The 26,806-nt window shown below is 43.8% G+C and overlaps 1 long non-coding RNA gene across 1 annotated transcript in view; it reads right to left on the bottom strand.

The window, feature by feature from the left end:
• The window catches only part of LOC135420992 (uncharacterized), a 73,756-nt gene that overhangs the window by 14,336 nt on the left and 32,614 nt on the right, over positions 1-26,806 (bottom strand). The window contains exons 4-9 of the long non-coding RNA XR_010433807.1: positions 23,645-23,759; positions 21,140-21,265; positions 20,137-20,254; positions 16,052-18,090; positions 15,788-15,947; positions 10,642-15,424 (exon numbers count right to left, since the gene is read on the bottom strand). This is a non-coding gene — a long non-coding RNA (uncharacterized LOC135420992). The remainder of the gene's footprint in view (positions 1-10,641; positions 15,425-15,787; positions 15,948-16,051; positions 18,091-20,136; positions 20,255-21,139; positions 21,266-23,644; positions 23,760-26,806) is intronic.

Consider the following 26,806-nt stretch of genomic DNA (forward strand, 5'->3'; position numbering starts at 1 on the left):
CAAAAAAAAAAGGAAGTCAGAAAAATAATCTGGATATCCAAGATCTTGCAAACAAGCACTCAGACTGCCTATAACTAGATTGTCTGAGTTTATCATCCTTCCTGACAACTCTGTACACGTAAACAAAATGTATTTTCACTGTTTTGCACAACTAATTTTGCTCACAGTGAAACAGAGTTTATGAGGGCGTGTCCCCCTCCAGCTTTTAGCATTACATACCTTGGCTTGTCCAACCAAAATGGACAGGGAACTAATGTCCATGCAGCAGAATCATAGGGGTCCCCCAGAGGGATCTTCACATACAGGCTGTCTGGCTAAGGAAATATCAGCAACATCCAGCAAGTCCTGCCATCTAATCTGATCCCACGAGTGCACCTGGAAGGGCCCACTGTGTGCACAGAGCCTGTTACATCACCTGGAAATATTTATGGAGAAGAACAGCACTTTTTCCATGTGCCATGAGGCACTGTGAAGATGTATGCTTTGCACTCCTAAGTATTTTTAGGCTGTGTGGATGGCTGCAAGACGGACCAGAAGTACCACATGTCCCTCCTTACCCAATGGCCTGTGCTTCCCTGGGAGATTTGGCTGACAGCATTAGACAGTAGCATAGATCAGCAAGGCTCTGCACTCCTGTGAAACTACATCAATAAACGTACAGCTGAGACAAGGGAGTGTGGGGACATAAATATATATGATTAGATTCCCATAGGTTTGAAGTTTCCCTGCACAGTCTGCCTCTGGGCTGCATCTCCCCAGCTTGGTTGAAGCAACAGATATATACTCTGTCAAGGCTTTGATATATAAAAAACAGGAGGTGTTTGAGTCCACTCTAATCCTCTTCATGTGGCTCATTTTTAACCAGGCTTTCTCACAGGAGCCATCCCAAGGACACCTCCTCCAGCTGAGTAGGGGGACCGGCGTGTCCGCAATGCACCAACGCCTGAAAAGTGAGAGAATTGTGCAGAAAAAGGCCTTTTTCTCTCTCTCCTCTCCCAAACATCGAGCATGACTGACTGCTACCGCTGCAGCTCCAACCCATTTGTGCAAACACTAGACCCTGTTCTGGTTGGGCAGAGCCACTGCCTGGATGTTGCAGGAGCAGATGGAAATTTCACCTGGAAGAGCAGTGCATAAATAAAACTGATAAAAAGTTTTAGGACTTGTGGAACGTGCATAATGTGCTTTATCAGAGATATCGGCTCCCATGCTTAAACACTGCCAGTGGCTGCCAGGGAAAGAAAAATAAAAGGTCTCTTATAAAATTATTATCCTGTCACTTAAGTCAACAACAGTAATACCACGATAGAAGCCAGCAGTTATGTCACATTGTTTTATCACTATAATTATATCAAGAACACAGTAACTGTCTGTGAGAGATAAGATGATGGAAACAGCTCTGCTGAAGATTCCTGTTCACAGCGCTGGGATTTGCAGGCTGGTTTGGGGTTTGGACATTACATTCAATTACTGTCCTTGAGTGCTGAAGAGCCACGTCAGTGAAGAAATACAACCAGAGGGAAGAAATACAACCAGAAGGCTCCCCTGACTCCTCCTGCTGCAGATGGGGTTGTAGGAGTTATCAGGGTCAGTCCTGAGGATCACAAAGGACCAAATTAATGGCAATTGGCCTCTGGAGGATCCCTGGGCTTCACAGGCTGCTCGGACTCCTAAAAATGCACAGCAGGATGACATGAACACTCCCACAAAGTGCTGGAGGACAGCATATAGCCACATTTGCTGAGCAGGAATTGACCTTTCCCCAGGCAGAAGGGAAAAAAAGAGCATTTTGTAGGCTAAGAAAGGACTTGGCATGAGAAAGGTAAGCAATTCTCTGCAGTTTGCATAGTTTCAGGGAAGGGCACTGAAAACTCTTCTGCTGACCCCAAATGACGTGCAGACCTTGATCTCACACATGTGCAAAATGGCATAATACCTGTGGAACCCACTAACTTCCCAAACAACTGACCCCCTCCAAATGCTTTCTTCAGTTGGGGAAATCCCTAATGTATCATGAAGTTGTCATTATTTGTTGCTTTTTCTGTCCCACTTTCTGCTTTGCTCAGGAATGAAGTTCCTTCAGAAACTCAGCAAACCCCTATATCATGCTGACAACTCATCTGTTTCTGTCTCTCTTTCCCATGGATTCTGTATTCATTGTAAATTGTTCTGAGGCACCACAGCATACAGCAAACAGCACAATGGAGCCTGGAAAGCTGCAATTGCAACAGCTTTTAGTTGTCAAGTGGGACTGTGAAAACAAATAGTAAAAATGAGTTTCAGAGAATAAGTAGTTGCTTGGGGTTTTTTAAATAGAAAAGACAAGGTAGGTCATAGACATTTGTAAAAAGAGAGAAGGTGCCAGGCTGCCCCCAAACCTGTTTTTCTCCCTCCTACTTCCCACTTACTCAGAAATTCATGGAATTATACAGTTATTAGACCTTTCCACACCTGGAGAAACAGGATTCAGGCAATGAGTCCATACAAAACTCTCCTTCTGCATTCACTGCAAGTGTGCTTCATTTTCCTCTGCTCATAGAAGGGAAAGACCCTCACAACAGTATTGTCCCTTTTGTCCCAGAGTCAGTGCTTGTCAGGGTTTGGTGGAGGTTGCCCTGCACAGTCCAACACACAGACACTGACACCCTCAGCACTGACCAGGATGACACCTCAGTCACCTACAGAACAAGCACTTTTCAGTACTTCATTAGTATTATTGTAGGCTGCAGTGAAGTCCCAAGGGAACATCAGTGCTGTGGAAGATGGATTCAGGGATTGCCTTCTCCATCAGATGTAACACAGAGGAAGATGGTGCTGGGGGAAACAAACATGTTTACTACCCTTTCCACAAAAGTTTGAAATAAAATATGCTCTTGTCTGAAGTCAAGAGCAACAGTGCCATTAGGGATGATCCGTCATGCCACAGAACTTTATCACAGTAATTACATCAGCAACAAGTTTACCATTTGAAAAAGAAGAAAGATTACAAGAAGCAATTCACCAAAACAGCAGCAGTGTCACAGCTGAGAGATATGCAGAGAAGAGAAATGCATTACATGAGAGCAGTTGAGAACGAATTCCAGGTGGAAAAGGCTACGTGTTGGTAGATTGTGTTTAGAGCACTGGTGAGCATGTCTGCTTACAAGCATGTGATCAATGGTTCTGCAAGCACAGGATTTTAATTTGCATGTGTACTTATGCAAATGAATTTCCAGATGGCCTTCAGAAAAACATAGAATCACCCACAGATTTTTCAAGCTTCCCAAAGAAATTAGCCTAATCAAAATCCCTGACAGCTACATAGGCTGGAACTGTCATGCATCAAGAATGGATTGTGCTTGCATGTCCTTTGGCATCTCACATTAACAGCACAGCCATCAGCCTGAATGCTTGACCTGTGAGCAGCTTAGGGAAGGCACCTCTGTTGTTTTAAAGCCTTGTGGAAACATACAGCAGAAGCTAAACTGAGATCTTCTACTGAGCCTATTCTGAGTATGGCAGGACCAGGCACCAGTGAGACAACATGCTTGCTTTCCCGAAGAGCAAAGGTCATGCCTCACAAACAACATCACCTGGATTTTTTTTTTCCTCTTTCTCTTTGACTCAGCAAATGCTTGAGGGGGAGCATAACACCATCCTCCTGAGAGAAAATGAAGGTCATTACAGCCATTACCATTACAGTAGTAAGCTCCTAGCAGCAATATCATTTAAGGCTATTTCCTCTGCCCTGGAGTCACCCTGGTGTCTTGCTCATCACAGAAACCTCCCCTGCTCATCTTGTGTGACCTGCCAGGCATGTGCTGAAAGAGGCATTATGTAGGAGAGAGATTTGGAGGGAATGGCTAACAGGGAAAACATGGATCAGGATGATACAAATAAGATGTAAAGCAGTGAATGCAGAAGGAAGGAATATTCGAGGCAGCACAGCTTACACAAGGCTGATGCAGCCACTAAGACTTTCTGCTTTGCAAAGTCCGGCTCTGTAAAACTGCTGCTCACTGCAAAGTGCTTGACCAATCCAGGTATTCCCACACCACTTTCACTGAGACCTAGCCCTGGTGTGTCTTAGGAGGTCATCAAGCACCTCTGAGCAAGAGCAGGATGAGAGAGCATGAATCACTGTCCTTGCAAGGAACTACCCATTCACACAAGTCATGAGTTTGACAGTCATTTGAAGGGCATGCTCTGCACTGTGCCCTCACCTTCCTGGTGCAGGAAAGCACAGGGTGAAGACCTAAGTGAAACAGGTCTGTTGGCTTTTTTTCAGGCCTGGACAAAATTGTCATACAGCCTAAAACAAAGCATCAGCCCAGTAATAAAGATTCCCCTCTCTTCTCTATGCCAAGCCCTGATCTTACTCTCTAAGCAACTCTAAACAGCACACATACATGAGTTAGCAGACTCCAGTCTCACCTGCTGCCTGCTGTGATCCTGGATCCTTTCCAGACCAGCTCCAGGCCAGAGCACAATATAGAGAAAACACCTATTGCTGGGGAAATTGTCCTATTATTGTGACAGATGGGTTCACTCATAGCCCTCCAGCTTGATATTTCCATGGTATCTCTAAACGCTGGTCATCCAAGGATTTCAAGCCCTTCCATACTCAATGCCCAGGAACACTCCCTGCCCTGGGACATATCCCAATCAGAGCTACAAAGGCTTATCCCCTCTGATTTTCAAAGAGCTTTATCTCAGTGCCTAAGCAGAGCTCAGGGTGTGCAGATGCAGACATTCACTTCTGCAAGCTGCAGCTGGAGGAAGGCACAGAAACATGGAGTTCAAGTGTGAGTAGAGGCAGCACCCAGTTTGCCCAGGAAAAGAGCCCAACAGCCAGTTCATCCTCTCACTGGGAAGTCTTTATTATGCTATTGCAGGTAACACTTGAATAGTTATAAGAAAGTCCTTCAGAGGTGCTGTAATTGGTGGCAATAACTTTTAAGCACCCAAAGAAGCTGGTAGAAAAACAGGCAGACTAGGAATGGAGTCAGGACAGGTGGGAAGGAGATTTTAGGGACAATTTGCAAAGGGCAAAGAGTTTGGTTTTGTTGTTGTCCAGTCTCCTGTTTTAAAAATCATCAACAAAGCAGGAAAAGAGCACTTTGCATGTGTGTGTTTACAGAGGGCAGGAAGTCAGCTCTCTAGCAGGATGGCTGCATTGTTTATTTATTAAATACATGGTAGACTGAGGCAGGATTTATGACACAAGATGTAAAGTAAGTTGAGAGTGTAAACCACCAGCTGGCTTTCAAAGTCATTTAAGAAAAGCCATCCTTGATAACAATAAAACAAAGTTGAGAGACCAGTTCTCTAGTAACCAAGCTTCAGTTACAATACCCTGCCCCAGAATATCTTCAGATCTGTGTGAGTAGTTCCCCCCACCTCCATTAGCTGGGATGAGGCTGGGTTCAGGTTAGACCTGGAGCTCTTCCAAAATCCCACTGTGCCCTGAGAGCCAGAATAAGAGCTGGGGTTTTATCTCCTTGCCTGTTATTTCACAGTCAAATGTATATCAGTGTTGCTAAGGTCCCATCATCTCCAGCACAGGCTCTTAAGAGTATTGGGCAGGTACTGCTTGCTGGGGCAGAGGAGAGAGAAAGTTCTCTACAGAGTTTATTTGAGAGGCAGGAGTAGAGCTGACTTATCCAGTCACAACACGTGCTTTTGGAGCCATCACTGTGTTCATCCAAGTATTCAAATGGGTAAACATTAAAGAAACAGAGAAACTGGGGATACACCTGCCCCGAGAATGTTTTCTGCTTCCTCAAAAAATCAGATCCTCTCTAACACAGTAGAGGCCATGTTGCAAACTAGGTTGCAGCAACTCCACGACAGCAGGGTCCCTTTTCTCTCTGCAACTGGCTGTGAAGGTGAGGTTCAAAGCCTATGAAGTCTTTCTGGTCTTGAGTGCTCAAGCACTTAGCCTCTATAGTCAATTGAGCTTGTAAAAACAATGTCACATCCCCCATAACAACATCACTTGGACTAAACAACACTGTCCAGACAGTCACTGGTCAAGGCCCAGATAGGCTGACAATATACTCCCCTAGCACATCCTCCAACAAAAACAGAAGCTCTCAGTACCTAGGGCTTTCAAGCTGATACTTTCACTCAAGCTTTAATCTCCAAAATCAATTAAAAGCAAAGCAAATAAACCCAAGAGATCATCTCCCCTGTGTGGCTTTCAGCTTCACAGGCAGGAGAAAAATTATCCTTCATAATATCACATTGAAAGCACGTACTGCAGATGGCTGTCACTCAGTCATTAAGTGCAGTTTTGCAATTCCACCTATCGCTCTGTGAACCAGGATGATTTGTGCATACTTGGTGCATGAGTAACATACTGGAGCATTCTGCATCCCTTATGAAAAGTCATTATAGATAAAACAGACAGATCCTTGATAAGGCTTCAAAGGGGCTGGGAGCCTATTGCCTTCAAAAACATTGCCAGTCCCTCCCCAGATAAGTCCCACTCGACCCTGACTCGCACCCAAGCTCAGCCAAGCTTGCTTTCACACTCCAGAGCTCTGCTTCTTGTTGCTGTGACTAAACACGTCATCTTGTCTGCAAAGCAAGGGTGTATGAACAGGGAAGAGGTAGAAGCCAGCTCTCGCAGTAAAATACCTCTTCAGTCACAAACTGAGCAGATTTTTGTGGCTGCCAGATGCAAGGCACAAGTTGTCAGACCCGGTGGATTTTCACCCAACGCTGAGCTGAGCCATAATGGACATTTTACCTCAAGTCTTCACCTTTTGGTACTGCCAGGCATCGTCTCCAGGGTAGTTTGCATGCAACGCTGCAAGACAGCAGTGTTGAGTCATCCCACTCATTGTGCTGTGACCACTCTGGTGAGATTTTCACTTGTGTGGATGCCTGTCCGATTAGTCTGTGAGTCACCATTCACAGAGAGCTGCAAGCCTCAACTATGAGAATATCTCATCTGAAAAGATGGTGCCTATTCCTTGCTACAAGTGAACAGTCAACTGAGCCCCGTTGCATATCAAGGACTAGAGGAGAGAGGACTATAACATAAGAAAGTGGATAGCAAAGCTTGTATTTTGTTGGTATGTTTTATAAGAAAACCTTGTTCTTCAATAATGTTTTAGATATCTGACAATTTTGTGAAAAGAACCACAGTAACACAACTCCCGTGCTCCTTAACACATCCATACACGTTTCTGAGCATTCCCTTCAACTAGAGCTGCAGAGACACCAGCTTGTTAATTATATTAAGATAAAGGGGAAATTTGGCAATTAAACTCCCATTTTTTTGCATATGTCCCTGGTAGGCTTCTGATAAGGCTGTCTGCTGCCTCAGGGCAGCATTCCCCCACACAAGGTTTCCTGGAGACCCGCTGCTATGACTAAGCTTTCCATCACTGCCGTGTAATCAGGAGCTCACACCAGGAGGTAAAGCTGCTCAGACTGTGGCAGCCATTGTAACTTGGAACTTTTCTCACAGAGCATCTTAGGATGAGTTTCTCTAGCTGTAGAAAGCTCAGCAAAGCAGCTTTTAATGACTCTGCCAGCAGGAACTGGTGGAATTCTTTGGCCCTTCATCTGAGGGAGGTGAATCTCAAGGACCATTATTTGTTGTTGGCCCTGGTGGTTACTAAGGTTTGATCACTGGAGAAGGAGAGGAGATGGAAAAGAGCAAAGCTGGTAATTTCAGTCAGCTCACATGCACACCAAGCCTCCCTGAGCTCACGTGAACATACATTTAAGAGTACAGTACATGCTGATTCCGCTTCTACTAGTCTATCCCTATCCAAGTGAAATCTGAAACCATAAAAGTAACCTAAGTTCTGCTGTACTGTGGCCAGCAAAGAGCAGCCAAGTGTAGAGGGCAATATGAGAGAAGAAAGAGCAAAAGACACAATACAGACTATTTCATTACCATGTTTCTTATTCTGGTTCAACAGTTATTGCAGCACGGAGGGTTTCATTCTGGATATTAATAACCCTCATGGAGCATCTGTTATATGCCCCCAGTTGGGACAAGAAACAGCAAAATCCCATTCCATTTCTAGTCCCTACCACGTGCTTCCCCATAAAAGAAAGTAAACTCTGAGCTGAGGCAACAGAGCATCAGTGAAATCTGAGCCAAAGCAATGGTTAAACCTCTCCACATCCAAACGACACTAAAGACTTGTTGACTGTGTAATTTCACATAAGGTTTTATAGTAAAAGCATCAAGAGCACGGTTTGTTTCACCACCCCGGCAAAGCAAAATGCTGTTTCTCGGTTTGTTACCTCCACCCCAGTGCCAACCTTTACCAATAGCTCAGAGATGAGTGAAATGTTCCTTTCATGATTACTGCAAAGTATTCCCCAGACAAACAAATTGTCTTACCTTGAACATTATTTAAGCATTTAGCTAGTTGCATCCCTTGTTTGTCTGTGGAAGACTGACTTTTTCTCTACTTAGCTGAATTAAAGGGCTTTTGCTCTTCCTCCTCCAGCTCCTCACAAGCAAGCAATCTCTTTTCTGAAGAGCCCATATCTTCTGTTGGTTTCACCTGAATAAATTCTGAAGTTTGAAGCTTCCATCAAATCTAGCCCCAGAGACAAGTGGCAAGTTGGGGCTGAGGAGAGTGGAGGGAAAACATGCTTAATTAAATTAACATAGAAATATCAAGCATCGTGATGAGGAGGCGAGATTAATTCTTTTCTAAACACCAGGAAAAAGAGAACAGAAGAAGTAAAAGAAGAGATAAAGGCCTTTGGTATTGCACAAAGTGGTCATCAAGAGGCCCAACTAAATTTTCATTATATCTTGATAGTCACTATAAAAGGAGAGGGAATTCACCACCTCAGAATAATGAGGGAAAACACTCAATTTGAATTGTCCATAAATACCCTGTGCTTGGAGGCTTTGCACTGCTCAACATTTAAATGGCACTTTAAAAAGAAAATAAAGACATAAAGGAGAAGGGAAGATGTACCCTTAGGGAAAAGCAGGAAAAGAAAGATCTTTGTATCCATTCAACTTGATATAAGCATTTGCCCTATCAAGAACTAATTAGCAATGGAAAAATAACTATTGGGATGCCTGTAAACAGTGGTTTGTTACAAGCAACATTTATTACAGTTGGTTTGACTACATTACAGTCTGACAAGCATATGCCTAATATACCACATTAGTGCTACACTGGCTGCTGCTTCCAGCAGGGTTCAGATCTTGCTCTAACCCAGTGACACTCAAAAGCCTCTCGCTGCCATCAGGGGGTTGGTGTACAAAGCATTGTACAAATACTCCACAAGAAATACTCCTTGTTCCACAAGCAACCAGCCAAACAGGCAAGACAGACAAAAGCAGGAGGAAAAGTATCATGATCCCTATTTCTTGTACAAGAAGCTGAGCCACAGAGAGGTGAGTGTGTACTTAGAGCTCATGTGCTGTGTCAGTGATATAAACAACATGCCTTCCTAGTTTAACTAGACGTGCTAGGAGGTCCTGATGCTTTTGTGATTCCCAGGGTTAACTGCACAGACTCCTAGCCTTGTATTTGTTCAGATTTAACAGCAAGCAACAAACCCAACGCCCCCACACTCTCACACATGCCACACCACTAGTAACTGTTAGAAAGTCAGCTAAATGAAAACTGAAACACGTCAGTGGTATCTAAACAAATACACAAGCCCTTGTAGTCAGAGCAGAAATGAATCCTTAAATCGATCTCCAACTCTGTCGATATTAAAATTCTCTCTGAAAGAGAGCTCTTGCATCCTGCCCTAATGGGCAACAAAACTGGGCAGTTCTGGGATATACTGAGTGCAGATTTTCCAGCAGGCTCACCTACCAGTTACCCACCATGGGATCAAATGATCCCAGTCTAAGCATCTATTGAGGAGCATCACAGAGTGGGACAGGCTCCATTTGCAGGAGGTTACAGGACATTTGCTACGTCACAGGTCGCACACACAGAGATCTGCATCTTGTCTGTGAAGTGTGATGCTGCCTGCAGAGACATGCCCTGGTACAAAGAAGCTTAAGGGCAGCTTTGAATTTAGTGTATGAGAGTGTCCTGCTAAACCTGCTTGAAGGAAAAGCCTCTCTTCTCTCATCTAAGGACACAGGGTGTTACTTGGCTCTTGTAGGATGCCCTTCTATAAATCAGGCTCTAGTTGACATGTTGTGTGGTGCAGAGACTCTTTGTCTATGACTTGAAATGGGGCCAATGTCATCAGACTTAAAAGGGATGAAAAGTATCTCCTCTGTACTGTATTTATTTTTGATGTATCTCCCCACAACCTTCCATTTTATTTGCATCAAGCAGTTCTCCCTCAGCCTGATCCAGTACCAGCAAATGCTGGAAAAAATGTCTGAGCTGCAGAATCCATGTTAGAAAATAAACCAGTCACTGGAGTCATCTTAGTGTACACTTCCCACTGAGTCCTTCCTCTCTCATATTGCACACGTTGTTCAAGGGTAAGTAAAATGGATCCCTCAAGATCTCAGAGGGATTTCATTTCCCACCAGGAAAAGAAAGGGACTGAACTGCTGCATACAGTTCAGTCCAGGATACATGAACCAGCCCTCCTCCTCTACATAGCCCTCCTTCCACGGTCTCTAAGCACATCAACAGCTTCACATAACTAGGAATGCCCAGGGGAGATGATAGGTATAATAATCAGTCTCACCTTTCTTGCAGTCACTGGAGGAGTCAGGGGTGCTTATCAAACTCAGCTCTACCTTATCACCTCCTCACTGCTTCCCTCTTTCTTCTGACATCCTCTCCTGGAGGTGTTTCACTGTCAGCTTCTCAGAGCCAGATACTTTACAGACCTAATAAGAGCAGACAAACAACATCTATGTCTGAATGATTAGCTGATAATCACAGACATTTTCTTTGCCAAGTTTTTTTTTAATAGAGAAGCCCAGTTCAGCCTTCCTTCACCCCAGCATCCCACTGCCAAAGCCCACAAATAACATCAACGTAAGGGATGGGTGAAAAACAAAATCCAGCTCATATTGTCTGCCATCAAACGGCTGCTAAATAATGCAAAGAAATGAAAACAATTTAGTTTGGATGATTGATTATAGGGAAATTGCTCATACCTCCAAAGTGTGGCACTTCCAATCACATCTTTGTTTCATTTGTCAGCAAAGAAATTAAGTTCCTCTCCTGGCTCAGAGCCTGTGCTGTCCTGCTAGCCATGTTTGGCACACTGTACTGCTTTGCAGCAGTTTTTTGCCTCACTTAGACACCTTGTCTTGCCCCACCTAAGCCGCCAAGTCATGACCCTCTGGGACATGAGGTTGGGCTCCAGTTTAGCAGACTACAGTGGCTCAGCTCTTCCCCGAGGCAGTTCTCCCAGCTCTTCATATTAACCCCAAAGGACACGTACTCCATTTAGCACAAAATGCAGCCTTGGAAAAGTCAAGAGGACACCCAGCACCTGAGGATTTGCAAGTTCCCTTCAAGAAGGTCTTCCCGAACTTGGAATTCCCTCCTTCACCTTCATCCAATTATGTAGTTTTAAGCAGAGATGTGACCTCCAGATCTTGAAAGAAATATCAGTAACTGTCTCACACATGAAAAAGCAGAGGGATGAAAGAGACACATTCATGTCAATAAAGAGCAGAAAACAGTCCCACTGGCACAAAAATACTGCTCTTCCTCTCAGCTCCCGAAATCCAGCAACAAAAGGGATCTCCTAGTCCTGCACTCTGCTATGACAGGCAGTAGTTTTCTATATCCTTTGAATTAATTTAGCAAGCTCTATTTTAAAAACAAGCTCTGATTTTTGCCCCTAGCATTCCCATTATGAAAGGCTGTTTCAGAACATTGCTGTTCTGACAGTTCAAAACTTTCTTTCAATTTCCTGCCTAATTTATGCCTGGCCAGTTTTATACTCGTGTTGTTACAGCAGTGCTGTTCTTTGGTTTAAAGAGTTCCCTTTCCTCCTGATGTTTGCTCCACAATGATATATTAACAGAGCTGTCACATAAGGCACGTTTAACCTAGTTTTACCACTGAAAGATGAAGATTTTATCTATTTATAGATGGGTTTTTAACTCCTCAAGGAAGAGGCTGTGTTTTTACATTGGGCTTAATTATAGATACGTATGGCAGAAAGGCATTTCATGGGATCATCAGAGACAGGATCAAATATACTTGAATAACTATTTGTCTTAATAGTTGTTTGTCTAGCCCATTCCTAAAATTCACTAAGAAAGGGGATGCCACATCTTTCCTAGACAGCTTGTTTCTGTGTTTTACCCGTCTAGGGATTAGAAGGGTTTTCCTAATAAACATCTTAAATCACCTTCACTATGAATTCAAACACTTTTTCTTATACCAGTACCATGGAAAACAGCTCATCATCAGCTTTTTTATAAGTATTACTTTTGTGAGGAAGATTGACTGCATCCCATTTCCATAATTTATCTCTTAAAATGAATAAATAAACTGTCTTCAGTCTTTGTCCACAGGAGTTGTTTGCCTGACCTCTTATCATTCACCTGTTTTGTTGCTGATTTTTTTCATCCTGGGCTCTTTCTCCAAATATTTTAATGGTGTGTAGACAAAGTTCCACATTAGTTCTGGACACCCACACTTGGCTGAAGATCTACCAGCCCCAAGGAGGTTTGTAATCATTGCCTCACAAGTCTGGCAAAGAGCATTCTTGTTAATACAGTGTTGGATACAATGAAGTATTTTGCTGCAGCCGCAGGGTTGATTCATATTCTGCTTGTGAACCAGCACAACCCAGGTCCTCTCCTGATGCCTCATTGCATATTCCCTGTTTTGTGTTTGTGCATTCTGCTTTGCCTGCCCCAGAGGAGTGCTTTGCACTTGTCTTAATTTCCTCTCTTTTGCTTTCAGGCAGGATCTCTCATTTGTAAAGATTTATGTAAGGGCTGAGCCTCTCTCACAGGGTCCCATATTTACCTGGCACAATGACAGGCAGTGTTTAAGACCTCCAGACAACACTACCCTCCAGCACAGCTCAGCCAGGATACAGATGCAATCTCAACAACTGTTTGTGCTGCTCTTCCAACTAATATTCAGGAAAAGTCCTCTTATTCCTGATTTTTACAGACTACTTCCTCCAAAACAGGTCATGTATCTTCTCTTGAGCAATATTCTACATCATCAAAAGATCTGCATTTCAGACCTTCTCTGCAACCACCTGAACCTTCCCATCTGCCACAGGACACTGTCCCTACTCTGTGGCCCTACTCACCCTTGCCAACACACTAAATCAGGGATCTCCATTTTCCCTGAAAGAGCTGCATGGCACTGTCCAAAGCTGGAATACACCAATGCAAATTTTAGCAGGGATTTCCTTTAAAGACGTATTAAATCAGGGGGCAGAAAACAAACTTACATTCTGGTGATTGTGTCCCTACAGCACAAGATCCTCTTCTGCTCTGCTTCCTAGCAGCCATCAGTACCTCTCTGCACCCAAGTGTCCTCCTTCCCACCTCCACCAAGGCACCAGGGCATTGCGAATCTCTCAGGAGTCCCCCAGCCTGCACTGCCCTGGACTGAGAATGTTCAAGAATGAGGTCTCCTAAAAAGATCTCTGTAACAGAGAGCACTCCAAAAGAAAGACCACCAGGGCCAAGCCAGTGCCTTTTAGCAGAAAAAAATCCTCTGCATGATCCTAGTGACCAGGGAAAAAGAAAAGTAAATGCTCTCACTACCTGTCCACTTTTGTTTGTTTTGACATAAATCCAGTTCTTTCCTCCCTACAACCTCTCAGCTCAAATTTGACAGGCAGAGCAGAGGCCAATAAAGCTGGTGGATTGTGAAGACCAAAACTTTTTAAATGCCATTTCCCTGAAGGATATGGTTCTGTCTTGGCATGCTTTCACCTGAGGATTAGGAAGTGCATCCCAGAATTATTACCTCCCATGCCACTGCACTGAGGTATGGAGCAGTACAGCCCATGTATGAAGCATGGAAAGGCTGCCTCAAGTTGTTCATTCTGGAGGCAATGAGAGCAGCAGAAAGCTGCTGAGGGCCCACCTTACCAGGCCCTTAGAACCAGGACTAGTGTGATGCAGGTTTAGGGCAGAATATAATACAGGTTAAGCCTCTGCTTGTCAGTGCTCTTGGGAATATCTGTGCCTGCTCAGGTATTGGGGGAGATAGAGGCTGGGTAATTGCATCCTTGCACCTCTTGGAGAGACCTTCTCCACACAATTATTGCCAGAGTGCCACAGTCCTGCCCTGGAGACTGTCAGCTGCCTATCAATGAAATGACAAAACCCAAAAAATCTTGGTGCAGCCTGGTGCTTGTGCTTGTGTGCTGTGAGGGAGAATGAGCAGTGTATCAGCAGAAGCGCTGGGCTAAATGGAGCAAAATGAAATCAGGTAGTGCTGCTGCTCCTTGTAAGAGAGTGATCCTTCAGGATTTGGCTGGAAAGCTGTTCCGAACTGCTGTCATGGACAGAATGCTGATTCCAAGCCCAGCTCTCTCACCCGTCGACGTTTTCCAAATGGCATTTCCTTGTGCTTGCTCAAGCATGGAGCAAACCTTCCCCCTTTCCCCTGGTGCTGCCTGCTCTCGTTCTCACGTCTGCTCCCCATTCACGCTAGCGTAGGGCAGGATCTTTCCTGCTTGCCAGAGGTGTGAAGCCAATGTAAATTGCTTTCCTTTTTGCATTGAGGGAAAGTCTTATTATCAACCTGTCAGATCTAGACAGCTGCCAAGATGCTTTATAAGAAGAATTAAATCAGGCTCAATCTCAACAGATAGATTCTTGTCCCTCTTTGGAGGCCCCATGCAGGGCTCTGGCCTTCGCCAGCAGCAGCAATGCACATCAGCAGTGGGTTTTTTTCTCTCTCAGCTGAGCTTTATAAGTCAAAGCCAAGCATGTGGGGGAGACTGCAGCAGCATAAAACAGTCCACTATCATCAAACAGTAGGTCATAAGAAAATTGTTTCCCAGGCTTTTAGCCAGAGACATCTCACAATGAGCTGACAGAGGAATTACTTGGTTTCATCCTTGAAATGCAGTCCTCAACATTATTAGAAATTGATGGTCAGTAGGGACCAGCACAGCCCCCAAAGCAGTGGCATTCCAGAAGAGAAGACAGTACTCCTCACAGATAAAAGAAATGAAGTGGTAATTTTGCATTAGAGAATGGGATTATATGCTTACAGTCCAGCCAAGACAGAAACACATCTTCCCTTCTCTGGCTTGGTGGGTTCTGTCCATGGATCAGGGACTCCAGTTCACAGTGGAAATGGTGGTTCTGGCACTGCTGTGGCAGTAGCCAGGTAAGTTATAACTGTTGTTCTGAGGGAGGTTCATTTGTGCAGTTGACTTCTCCAGCACTGAGTACCAACATTTTTCTTGTGTCATGAGGCTTGACGAGTTCCCAAGTCAAAGTTACGAGGCTGGCATTCAAGTCCAAGTGAAATTCAGCAATCTCAGGCTCCATAAGTTATGTGCATTTTGTCTTTCTCTACAGGGGTGGAAAAACATACTTAAAGCACACAAATAAAATTAATAGCTCCTCAGATCCCTTCTCACTTGCTCTCCATCCTCCAAAGCCTGTGTGGCCTACATGCTACTATAAACTGGTTGTGTTGGGGATTTCATTTAATACAGTGACAAAGCACTTGGGTCTCTGTGGCTGGAGTCCCCCAACTATTCTCTGCCCTGAAAGGTTTCATCTGTTTTGCTTTGACTTTGATGAAATTCTCAATGAAGTCATATTGGTGAGTCAGGGGCTGTGCAAGAGGAACTGTACTCCTCTTACCTTTGAAAGGTTGGCCTGAAGTTAAGGGCTTAGAAAAGAGGGATAAAGATTAGTAGTCATGCCAACCTCTTCAAAGGAGACAGGCTCAAGGATAACAATGTTGATCTCAGCCATCAACCATGGATCCTGTATGATTCTACCCATTGGACAGATGGCAACAGTCACATTCACAGGAGCAGAGTGCAGAATTCATGTCCAGATCTTCAGTAAGCTTCTACACAAAATCCTAAGAGAAAAGGTTTCCAAATGGGATGCACAAGTTCTTTCAAAAACACCCGGTCAGGAACTGAACTCAAAGGGACAGGAAATGGATGCTGAGATAGCTCTCACCAAGCATAGAAGAAAAGAAAGGAGTAGCAACTGAAAGGATTGCAGATACTCCAGGTAGGCAACACTGAGAAGGCTGGAGAGGAAAAAATAAAGAAGAGTTTAGAAGGTAAAACATTACAATTGTCTTGAAAACAAACTGCAGTTTTGTGCCATAGATCCTGGAAAGACCCAGAGATATCAGCAAATCCTCCTCTTCACCCTCTTGAACACAGAAGGTTAATTCAGTGCTGAGAAGGTGGAGATCTTGGGCAGGAGATGAGCATGACTTCAGAACACCTCAATGGTTCAGACCAGCAAATCCACTTCATATCACCATTCCTTCTTTCCCTGTTTCTGCAATCAACCCTGGCCACTTCTGCAGTTTCTCTTCCCAAGGAGGAGCAGCCTCCTCCCTCCTCAGACCATGAAAGCCTTTGAGACAAGAGATGTGGCAGAAAGAAAAGTAATACAGACATAACAATTTTCTTCTCTAAAAAGACTCAAATGGAAATTTATAGCCAGCAACTTTTCTGATGGGAAAGAAAAGCTGTTATTTGAATACCCTTATGCTACTCACTGCCTTTACAGCAGCAATGCTGGGTGCAGGTCTGTGGGGGAAGGTTTTGTGAAATTCAGAAGTGGTGAAGGCAGTGGAAATTAGGAGGTAGCAAGAGTCCTTCCTTCTCTCATTATTCCTACCCCATTCCTATAGCCTAGAAACTGGGATGTGACTATGCAGTGTCACAGCTACATTAGCTAACTCACGCAAATCACAGATACTCACACTCCCAAGCAAACATGCTCCTGGCCCACACTGATGATTTGTCTCATGCAGAACTGACACATTTTTAGGGTCTAATTATTATCACAAAGCTCTAAACAGCGTGGAGCAGACTCTCAACCTTTGCTCATCAATGCCCAACTGCTCCCACTGATCCCTTCTCTTGGAGCAGTAGTTTGTTAGCTGCAGGAACCGTCTGTTGTTTTGAGCTTGGGAACTGACAAATTAGAAGAGGTTCAGCCCAGGATTTGATATCTCCCTGCCAGAAGCTCAGATTTGATGCCCAGATCAGAGTCTGTGACATTCTGGGTATTTGGATTTTAGTCCCATGTGAACCATGACAGTCCACAGCTCTTGCCAGTCAGTTCATGGTCTAGAAGGTTACAAGTTCTGCTGAGGATCAGTGGTATTTGAAATGGGATCAGGTAGCTGTATGAAGATGAAAACAATTCAACATTCCTTTCTTTTACTTTATACATAAATAGCCCCTGTCCCATAAATCCTGCTGCCAGAATGCCCTGCAGCAGTGCTCTCGGAAGGAAGCATACCCAGTTTGTCATTGAGTAGGGGTGCCAAGGCATCTTGGATTCCTCCAGAGTTGCTGTTCCCTTTGAGTTGGCAGGATTAGTATTGTCTGTAAAAAGGAACAGTTCATCTATAGCTTTTGTAGGCCAAGTCTAATAGGAAGTGTCCTTTTGCCAGTGTGTTCTAAGGAATCTGCAAGATATCAGTCTCCATCCAGGCTGGCTGGAGGCTCCTCCAAAATCAGCCTACACACCTTGGCAGCACAGCCTGTCACTAATCCCTAGAAAACAACACCCTTTGAGAGCTAAATTTAGATGCCATTTTTAAAAAGAACAAATCAATAACTCCTAAATTTCTGCATAGCAAAACAACAAATTCTCTACCTTACACATGCCCTCAAATTGGTTTTTCACCTTCACTTACCTGTTTCCACACACATCAGTTATGGCAGAGACTGGCACATCCAGTGCCTGCAAATTAAGTGAGCTGTGAACCTTCTTAAGCCACAGATGGAGAAGCACGAAGGTTGTGTGTAGAGGATTGTGCCACCAGTTTGTTTCTCACAGATGAGCAACCCTGGCTGGAACAAAAGCATTCAGCATAACCAAACATCAGGGAACAAATAGTTGGGTATTTCAGCACATCAAATTCATGTCTCTTTCCCTTGTTAAATCTGTCTTTTTCTAGTGGTCATGGGCAGCACTGAGGTCTTCATAACAGTTTTTAACACAACAGAATTTCATGGGTTGAAACCCTAGAGAGGAAAGGCAAAAATAAAACATAAAATTGCTCTCTCATTACAGTACACTAGTATTGCCTGGAAGTATGTCTTTTTTGTTTGTTTTTTGTTTGTTTGTTTGTTTGTTTTTTGTACAGAAAACTTTTCCATTAAGTACTTCTCATACTTTTAGCAAAAGCATTCCAATTTTTAGAAGCATAGGACTAATTTTCTTCCTCTACTACTTTCAGTTTAACTTTTTTGATATGGAAAAGGAATAGGACCCAAAAGGCAAGGATGTTTCTATTGAAATCAGTGTGTCTGCCCCAGTGAGAAACCACATTGGATCAACTCACAACCAGTCTACTAAGCATCATATAGAGAACCTTCTTTGTGACCCATTAGGGCCCTGTTAGTTTCCACTTAAATGGAAATACACCTGTGATTTCATTAGAATCTGGGTCTGTTCTGTAACAAAAAGCTCTTCCCATCCAGTTGCAGGAATACAAGTAAAATCTCTGGGACTTTATAATCTCATTGCAAAGTATCACTTTACATATTATACATCTTCCCTTACTTTGTGGTACTTAGACCCACCCCCACCCCTCCCAAGATGTCAGCTAGAACAGCCTTATACTTGCCTGACATTTCTGAGTTTGGTTGGAGCTTAAAGGCCAGGGAAAAAAAAGGAGGAAAATAATTTCTTATTTGAACTTCAGCTCTGGTACAATTACAGCCTGGGGTAAAAGCTCAGGTTGATTTCATTTTATCCCAATAGTCTATTTCTTCTTTCATCTGCCCCTCTAACTTTGCACCTGTTATATAGATATATAGAAATCAAGAAGGCCTTAAATCTGCAATCCCTCATTAAACAAGACTCAGATGCCTTTCAGACCAAACACAGATGTCTCTTTATTTCAAGTCATCCATGTATAGTGGGCCTTAAGTGACTTTAATCAGTACTATGACACTACAATAAAGATTATAAATTAAAGATAAATTTTGAACCTGGCCTGAATTTCTTATGATAAAAAAGTGAAGTTTAAAAAGGTAAGGAAACACTCAGTGCACTGTGTTACTATCAACAGACAATCCCTCTAGCTCAGCAGTCTTGGGTTTTATCACATACACACAGAGCTCACAAGATAGCAATCAATTAAACATTTTTGCGAAAGCATTTAGTCAGAATGGGAACATCTGGAGCTGGGATTCAATTGTCCAGAACTAGATGCCTGATAATTAATATTCCTTCAAATGGCTCTTCTTTCAAGGTGTCCCTCATGTTTCCAGCCATTCCCCTGTGGCTTGGGTACTCTTCTGAGTTATTGCTCATCCCCCAGCCCAAGACTTGTATAGAAACACAGGAGGCAGACGAGCTGAAGAACTTATGTTTCAGCATTGCCTCAGGCACATCAGCCAGACTATGTATGAAAAATATCACCTCACTTCAACAGCAAAAGGAAAGAAAACATTTGAGGAAATGTTCTAGGAAATATATTTGTATCGGCTCCTTGGGACAAATGCAAGGAGGATGGATTCACCATCATAAGACCTTATGAAGATTCACCTCCGGTTCCAAAATCTGTATTTTACAATTCTGAACGATCATATCCTTCAATGGCCTGTGGATCATGCTCTTGTGCAACTCAGGAATGCACCTTTTGACACCACTGAGCTGACCAAGCTCAGTCTGTCTTACATGTACAAATTCAGGCTCTTCAGGCACAAACTGACATCTATATAATTGTTCCACACTTGGACAGTGGTTGCTTCTCCTCAATTCAGCCCTAAAAGCCTGTCCAATTGAATTGAAAGTATTTCACTCTCACACTGAATGCTGGGCAGCCAGGGAATTTTTCAGCTGTCTGAAAAATGTCTTGTTTCAAAGAAATTTTGCTTTCTAGTTCCAGGGAAACAAAATAACTAGACTGGAGGGAATGCAGACCCTGTATCAAGCAGGGATATGTCCATAAATATTGATAGATCATATGCTAAGTACGGGTAATGAGCAGCTGGATATCTTTACCTAAGAAACTTTCGGTACTTCTCAACTTCAATTGAGTTTGTCCACTGTTTTCTTACCTTCATTTTGCCCCAAATCATCTCCTCATGGCAGGTCTGCCTGCTGGTTTAGAGCCCAGTCCTATCTTCACAAGTCTGTCTGAGAGAATCTTCTTTGATGTCTTCATTGAGCTCTGCCCTGGGGAGGGGTAAAAAAAAAAAAATCAAAATGCCTACACAGTTTGCAAGTCCAGCTATGTCTATTTGGTTTCAAGTGCATTTCCAATCTCTTTAAGCTTCCAACAGGGAGAAAGGACTCTATGCAATCTCATTCACACCTCTTCTCCTACTACCGTGGAGGCATGATGTTGACTTCTCAGCAAATACAGCCTCATTCCTCCGGGTCTCTGCATTGCTTGCTTAGCTGAGCCCCATCAAATTATGTTCAAATCACACTAAGACAAGAGGAAAATCAGAATGTGCCCCTTTCATACCTGGCTTTTATATTTATTTGCTTCTAATAGAATTTATCATCCAGAGGAATTTCAGTTTTTACAGAGCTTCTTCTCTTTCCCCTCTGCGATTTGGGTCAAATCCTATCACTGAGCTCTGCTAAATTTCTTGCAATATTAGCATTGCTGTCCCCCAGCCTGGTGGGGATGTGACAAGCAAACATTGCTGAGCTGTGTCTCAAATCCAAGCTAAGAACACCAAGAGGACTGTGGAAAAATGCTCAGACATCCTAGCCCAGCTCCAGGGAACCTGAGAATGGAAGCTCATGAAGCAGGCACTGGACAAGTAATGCCCATACCTTGCATAGGAAAGGAGGGTGGGAAGAGCTCCTGCAAGCTCCAGATTTCCAGACACTGACACAGACACTCACACTGGAGTTACCATTTTCTAAATCAGAGCAGACATAGGGCCAGAAAGAAATAGAGGATGACAATGAAAGGTCAAATGGACAGGGGAGGAAAAATCACAAGGAAATAAAGAGAAACGAGGCTTTTTATTGGGCTCATTCTGATGATGCACAGGTAGGAACATAACAAGGGCTGCTCTGACATGTAATTCAGGCTGGATGTACCTTAGAAAAGGTTGTGTTTCTCCAAAAATAAAGCTGCTGTCCTCATTTCACTCTGTCTGGAAAAATGGGTAGTGGGGAGAAGACAGTGGACAGGAGACATCACCTACATGGTCCAAGAGGTTGGAGCTTTGAAACAAAAGCAGAAACAGCTTTGGTCATCTCAAGGAACATGTTATGGGCAACAGCACAATTCACCACAAACTCTACCCTCCTATTGAATTCAAAGCAACTACAGTTTTAAATAAGCATCTTCAGCATGGAAAAGGACCCCCAAAGGATACGTCAGAGAGCAAGTGGGAAGGAAATAGTTCTTTGCAGTAAGGACACCACTTTCACCTTACCTCATTCCCATCTCTCTTTCCTCTCCAGGGGCCTATTTTATAGCCCTGCACAGGCACCCCCAGCCACTGTCACATGAGCTGCTGGTAGCTGATGAGTCTCTCTGCTTCCCTGAGGTTTCCTAGTTCAGGAACTCCTTGTGCACTGTGTGGGAGCATTCTGCTGTGGACCATACCAACACCAGAGACGGTCCCCTTGGCAACCAATGGCTAGTGTGGATCACAGCACCTTTAAATCTCCCCTGATACTTAAACACATTTAAAGCTCCTCTTCAATTAATACATGGAGAACATTGGAGCATATGGCACATGTGCTGACTAACACTGTAGATAATGTCAGTAATAATGCTCCAGAGTGCACATGGGCTGGGCTGCAGCCTTCCAATGAGGAGAACAGGGCAGGCCTGGTTGCTGGGATGTATTTTTAATACATAACATAAAATAGAGAAAGATATAATGGGTTTCTGTTTTCAAATAAGCTTCCAATTGTGCCACCTGTAAGTCAAGGAGATGTGGGAGGACAAAAAACAAACCATCAGGTCATAAAAGCTCCAGGAGAAATACATTGATAACCCAGGTCTCTATTTTCCAAGGTGCTGCTGCTCAGTGTCCTCCAATCTATGGGAATGCTCAGAGTTTATTCCTGCAAATTGCTACAGCTAGAGAGTTTTCTGCTCTTGGAATAGGCTCAACAAATTGCCTCGTGGTAGGGAATAACAAGTCCTGAGGAAACCAATGACTGCACCTACTATCTCAGGCCTGCGAGACTGTATTTATTTTCCATATCAGTTCCAGACTGAGACTCACAGACTTCCTGCCCTTACAACTCACGCTGGAGTAGATTTTCATCTCAGATGAGGGATACCTGAGCTCTGGGTTGACTTAGTAACTAGGATTTTGTTCTGTGGTCTGTAGTGAAGAGAGACTCATGGAAGGCATTTGGCAAAGTAAATTGTACAAACCAGCCAACAGATAGTCTTCTCCCTTTCACAGCCCCTAATGAGCCCTTTGCTTCTTATCAGAACAACAAGGAAACAGACATCCCTCCAGCACATAACCACCCCCTCTCTGAGGACCAGGAGATGAAACCATATGCAATAAGTTACAAACATGGAGTATTTCTGAACTCATTTGTCTGCTGATAGGATTCAGGACTTATTCCAACCTGCAAATGGGATGTGCTTCACTAGTTTTAAATCACTCAGCAGGTGATAAGTGGTTAACGCCTGAAGCCCTGAGGTGCCTTCAAAACATAATTGCTTATTAAAATAAAACAATAATTAAGTGGAAGACACAGAACGTTGTGATTTTTGAAAACTGGATCATTTTTTATAATGAATTATTGAGGCTGAGAGCAGACAAGGTGTAGCCATAAAACAAGGGAGAAGGGCTCAGTCAGAGAGCTGAGGGCACACAGTGCTCTGGCAGCCAAGGGAGGAAAGAAGTGTGAGGGCTTGAGAGCACCCATGGAAAAGATGCTCCAGATGCCACCACAGCAAAGGCATAGCTGTATTTGATGAGCAGGGAGTCACATTCCGATTTGCCCTGAGGGTAATCAAACTTCACGCTCAAAAGGTCCAAAATCAAGCCAATCACAGGCATCTTTTCAAGGTGCTGGAGGAAGAGGAAGGGGTTTGCTTGGTGACAATTCCTGCCACTATGTGGCCATGGCCTTAATGATAAGGATGGAAGGTCACAACTTCTCAGTTCCCTTCAGGTTCCAATTAAACTGTCTGAGTGACCAGCACCTGGATCAGACCCTTCTGGAGTCAGTGTAAAACAAGTTTCTCACTGTTGTAGCACTATCCATCAATGATTGATCATGTCTCTGTGGGGATCTGTAAGCCAGAAACTCAAACAGGACATCCCTCACAGAATCTGAGGTTCCCAAAGATATTTTATATTCTTATATTCCCCCTTCCTTCTCTCCTCCCAAGCACAGAGACCAGAAGTCTCCATCTCTTTCAGGAAAGATCTGACAAATACTGCCAACCTCAAGAGCTTTGATTAGTCAGAGTAAAAACCACTGCATTAACAGTTCAGTTAGCAAATACTTGATTGTTTTCATCCTCTTCACCCCACAGTGTGAGCTGCATAGTTTTCATCATGACTTTGGGCTTAATCCTGATTGCTTCATTGCAAACTGCAAGAACATATCATTACTTACAGTGTCATTCTAGGCTAGTAGTCAGTTCTTCAGGTCAGCAGGTGATGGGGGAATCATTGTGTGGCTTTCTGTGCCCCTGCTTCTCATACAATGGCAAAGTCCTGCAAGCCCTGAGCTGAGAATTAAAGAGAAAGCATCAGTGTAATTTAGATCCTAAACTTGCAAGCCTTCCAGCTTTGCATGCTCGTTGTAGATATAATCCCACAGAAGAGGAGCAGAGATAGAGGAGTGAAAGTGTTGCCATATACTCTCCAAACACATGCCTTGTTGTACAAGTTCACCATAGACAGCAGCAGGGAGCTGGTGACACCGGCAGGAGGCTGTCCCATACACAAGGGAGATTATCAGGCTCAGTTTGTCTGTAGTGTAGCAACTTTAAAATATTTCATCTTAATCCAGCCTCTGGTACCACATCACAAAACTACCCAGCGATAACTAGCTCTTCATTAACAACCTCAGCAGAGGGTCAAAGCTGGAAAGAGCAGTGAAGAAGTTGTCCCTAGAGTAAACTTCTTATCCTCCCCTTCCAGGCCAGGGTGAGGAGAAAACCAGACTCCACAGTCTGGCCCACAGCTGTCCCCAGAGCTCCCCATACTGGCAAGAGGTGCCAGACAATTTTGGCTTCTAAACATTTCCACATTAAAAATGACTGCCAGCACTTCAAGAGATCTCCGGCCTCAGCAAGCAGGAAGGAGGCAGCACACAGCTAAATGAAGAGGCTATTTTTAACCGGGGCTCATTTCTTAGGGAAGGAATCATTCATAACCTGTATGCATGCAGGGCATCAGATACAAGACAGGCTTGGCTGCAAGCACTCAGTAATGGACCTGCCAGCTTCCTCCTTTCTGCACTGGGAAGCAAGGGCTCTTTGCTGTCTTACACGGATCATGGGGAAATGCTGAAGCTGTGAGATTATCTGTTTTGTGTCCCCCCGTGCAGTGGCTGCTATGGTAGGAGAGAAAGCTGCCCAACTCCAATTTCATCCCCACTCATGCTCAGAGCCCATCCTTGTGGCATTCTTAAAACTCTTGCTTCTTCTGTTTCCAGCAGCACTGAGTCCTGCACCCTTCTGGGAGGTCCTCTTCTGAAGCAGACACTAGCTTAGCCTAAGGCAATTCATATGTCTCACCAGGCTTTTCTCTACATGGGGTAAATGCAGGTTTCCTGAACTTGGAAACCCTTTGCTTGCAGCCCTCTCACTTCCCCTAGCACTTATATCCTTTGCCATAATCAGTGGTCAAATGCTTCTGGCTCAACAAGGGCACAGATCACTTTGAACTGCAGTTCTGATAATTGGGTTTGGCAGGTAATATTTGGTTCTAAGACCTTTCTCATCCTTTTGATTTCACTTTTATAAAGTAGATGCTCAAGGATTTCAACTCTGAAGGTAAAAAAGACTATTATGATCATCTAATCTCACCTTCCACTTACCTGTGGGTATAAAAATTTACCCAGTGGTCCTTTACTGAGCCCAGGAACTTCTAGTTGAGCTGGATTGCTGCTTTCAGAAAAGTGAGTTGAACTTGATATATTGGCTTTAAGTAACAGAGAGCTTACCACATCCCTTTGGCAACCACTCCAGGGGTTCATCATCCCATTGTTAAAAACATCCACCTCGTTTCCCAATTGGAAATCAATGTCAGACAAACATAGACATTGGATCTTATTACATCCCTTTCTCCACTAGCCTAAAAAGCTTCTAACATTCAGTATTGTTTTGTTTTTTCCCCTCAGCTCTGAACAAGTACTCCTAGAATCTCTGTAGTGTGCCAGGTTTAGAGCAGAATACACACAGCAGACACACAGCAGCTCTCTTCACTGTTCTGAACATTGGTTCACCATCAGTCTCAGCCTGAGCAGTTTGGCTTTTCAGTGTTCTTCTGCTTGGAGAGCCCGACTCCCATGCCTGTCCCTAACATCAGGGTGTTGCTTTCATGCTCTCTCATCCCAGCCAACTCAGAGGTGCTCCTCACCTCATCCTAAGAGCTCTTTTGCTCACATTAAACATGAAGGCCAGGTTAACAAAGGTGCTTTGGGATTGTATTAGCCTAAACCTCCTGCTGTGTTTCAGGCTCCAAAAAGATTGCAACACCATTATAAAAACATGAGGTTTGGTTTAGTTGCTTAAAATTAGACTATGAACCTCCACAACCCTTGGGATGGGTGGATGCACTGGGGAGAAGGGAAGAAAAGAGAGCTCAGAAGTCAGCCAAAATACTCAGGCTCTGAGCTTAGCTCACAAAGAACTGCAAACCATGTTTTCAATCTGCTGCTTAAGGGCTTCTGGGACCCAAAGGCCACTTCTAAGAGCTCATGACAGGTAGTTAGGAGAGTAAACATAGCCATAAATTCTTGCAAGAAAATTCATCATGCTGCTCAAAAAATTTTGGGGCCCATATTGCAAGTGTGGATGAGAGCCATTGATTACAGGATATGGGTGCAACAACAGCTGAAGAGGAGTTTGGCTTCCTTTTCCTCCATGACAAAGAGCATCACACCTCAATTAAGAAAGCACAGACCCTCTAGCTACCCCAAGAAAGCAATTGGAAAACTTAATGTATCTCATCAGAATGCAGCTTTTGCTAATTGCTCACACCAGACCGACAGTCCTCACACTTAACTTCCCCCAGAAATAAGACAGAAGAGAAAGAAAATCATTACAAGAAGAAGTTATTTAAAAGGGATCAAAGCCAGCAACACATCTTACGGTCAAAGCCAGATAGAGTTTGGGGGGAAATCAACCCCAAAACCCCAGTCAAACAAGCCCCCTCTCCTGACCCCAGCAACTCTAAAACACAGATCCTCCTGCATGAGCCTTTTGAGTGTGCAGAGGGAATCGAGGTGAGTGATGAAGCAATGCCCAGCAGCTGGGCCACTTCACTAGTCTGCAAGTCCCTGCAGTCAGCCAAGCACTTCTGTGCCCTCCCAGGCAGCTGGGGGCTGCAATTAGCTCCTTTGCCCCAAATTTCTTCCTTGAGCTCTTTATTTCAGTAACCAGAAATACACCATATGTTGAACCTGTTATTGCGTGGAGGGAGATAGTGCAAGTGGGAGGGATTAACCAGAATATAAATAAAAAGCCTAAGGTACAGCAAAACAATAATAATAAAAATCCACCTGTATCATGAGCTTTGAAAAACCCTCCTTTCTGTCTTCAGATAC

This window comes from Pseudopipra pipra, chromosome 12 (genome assembly GCF_036250125.1).
Source record: "Pseudopipra pipra isolate bDixPip1 chromosome 12, bDixPip1.hap1, whole genome shotgun sequence".
NCBI classification, from domain to species: Eukaryota; Metazoa; Chordata; class Aves; order Passeriformes; family Pipridae; genus Pseudopipra; species Pseudopipra pipra.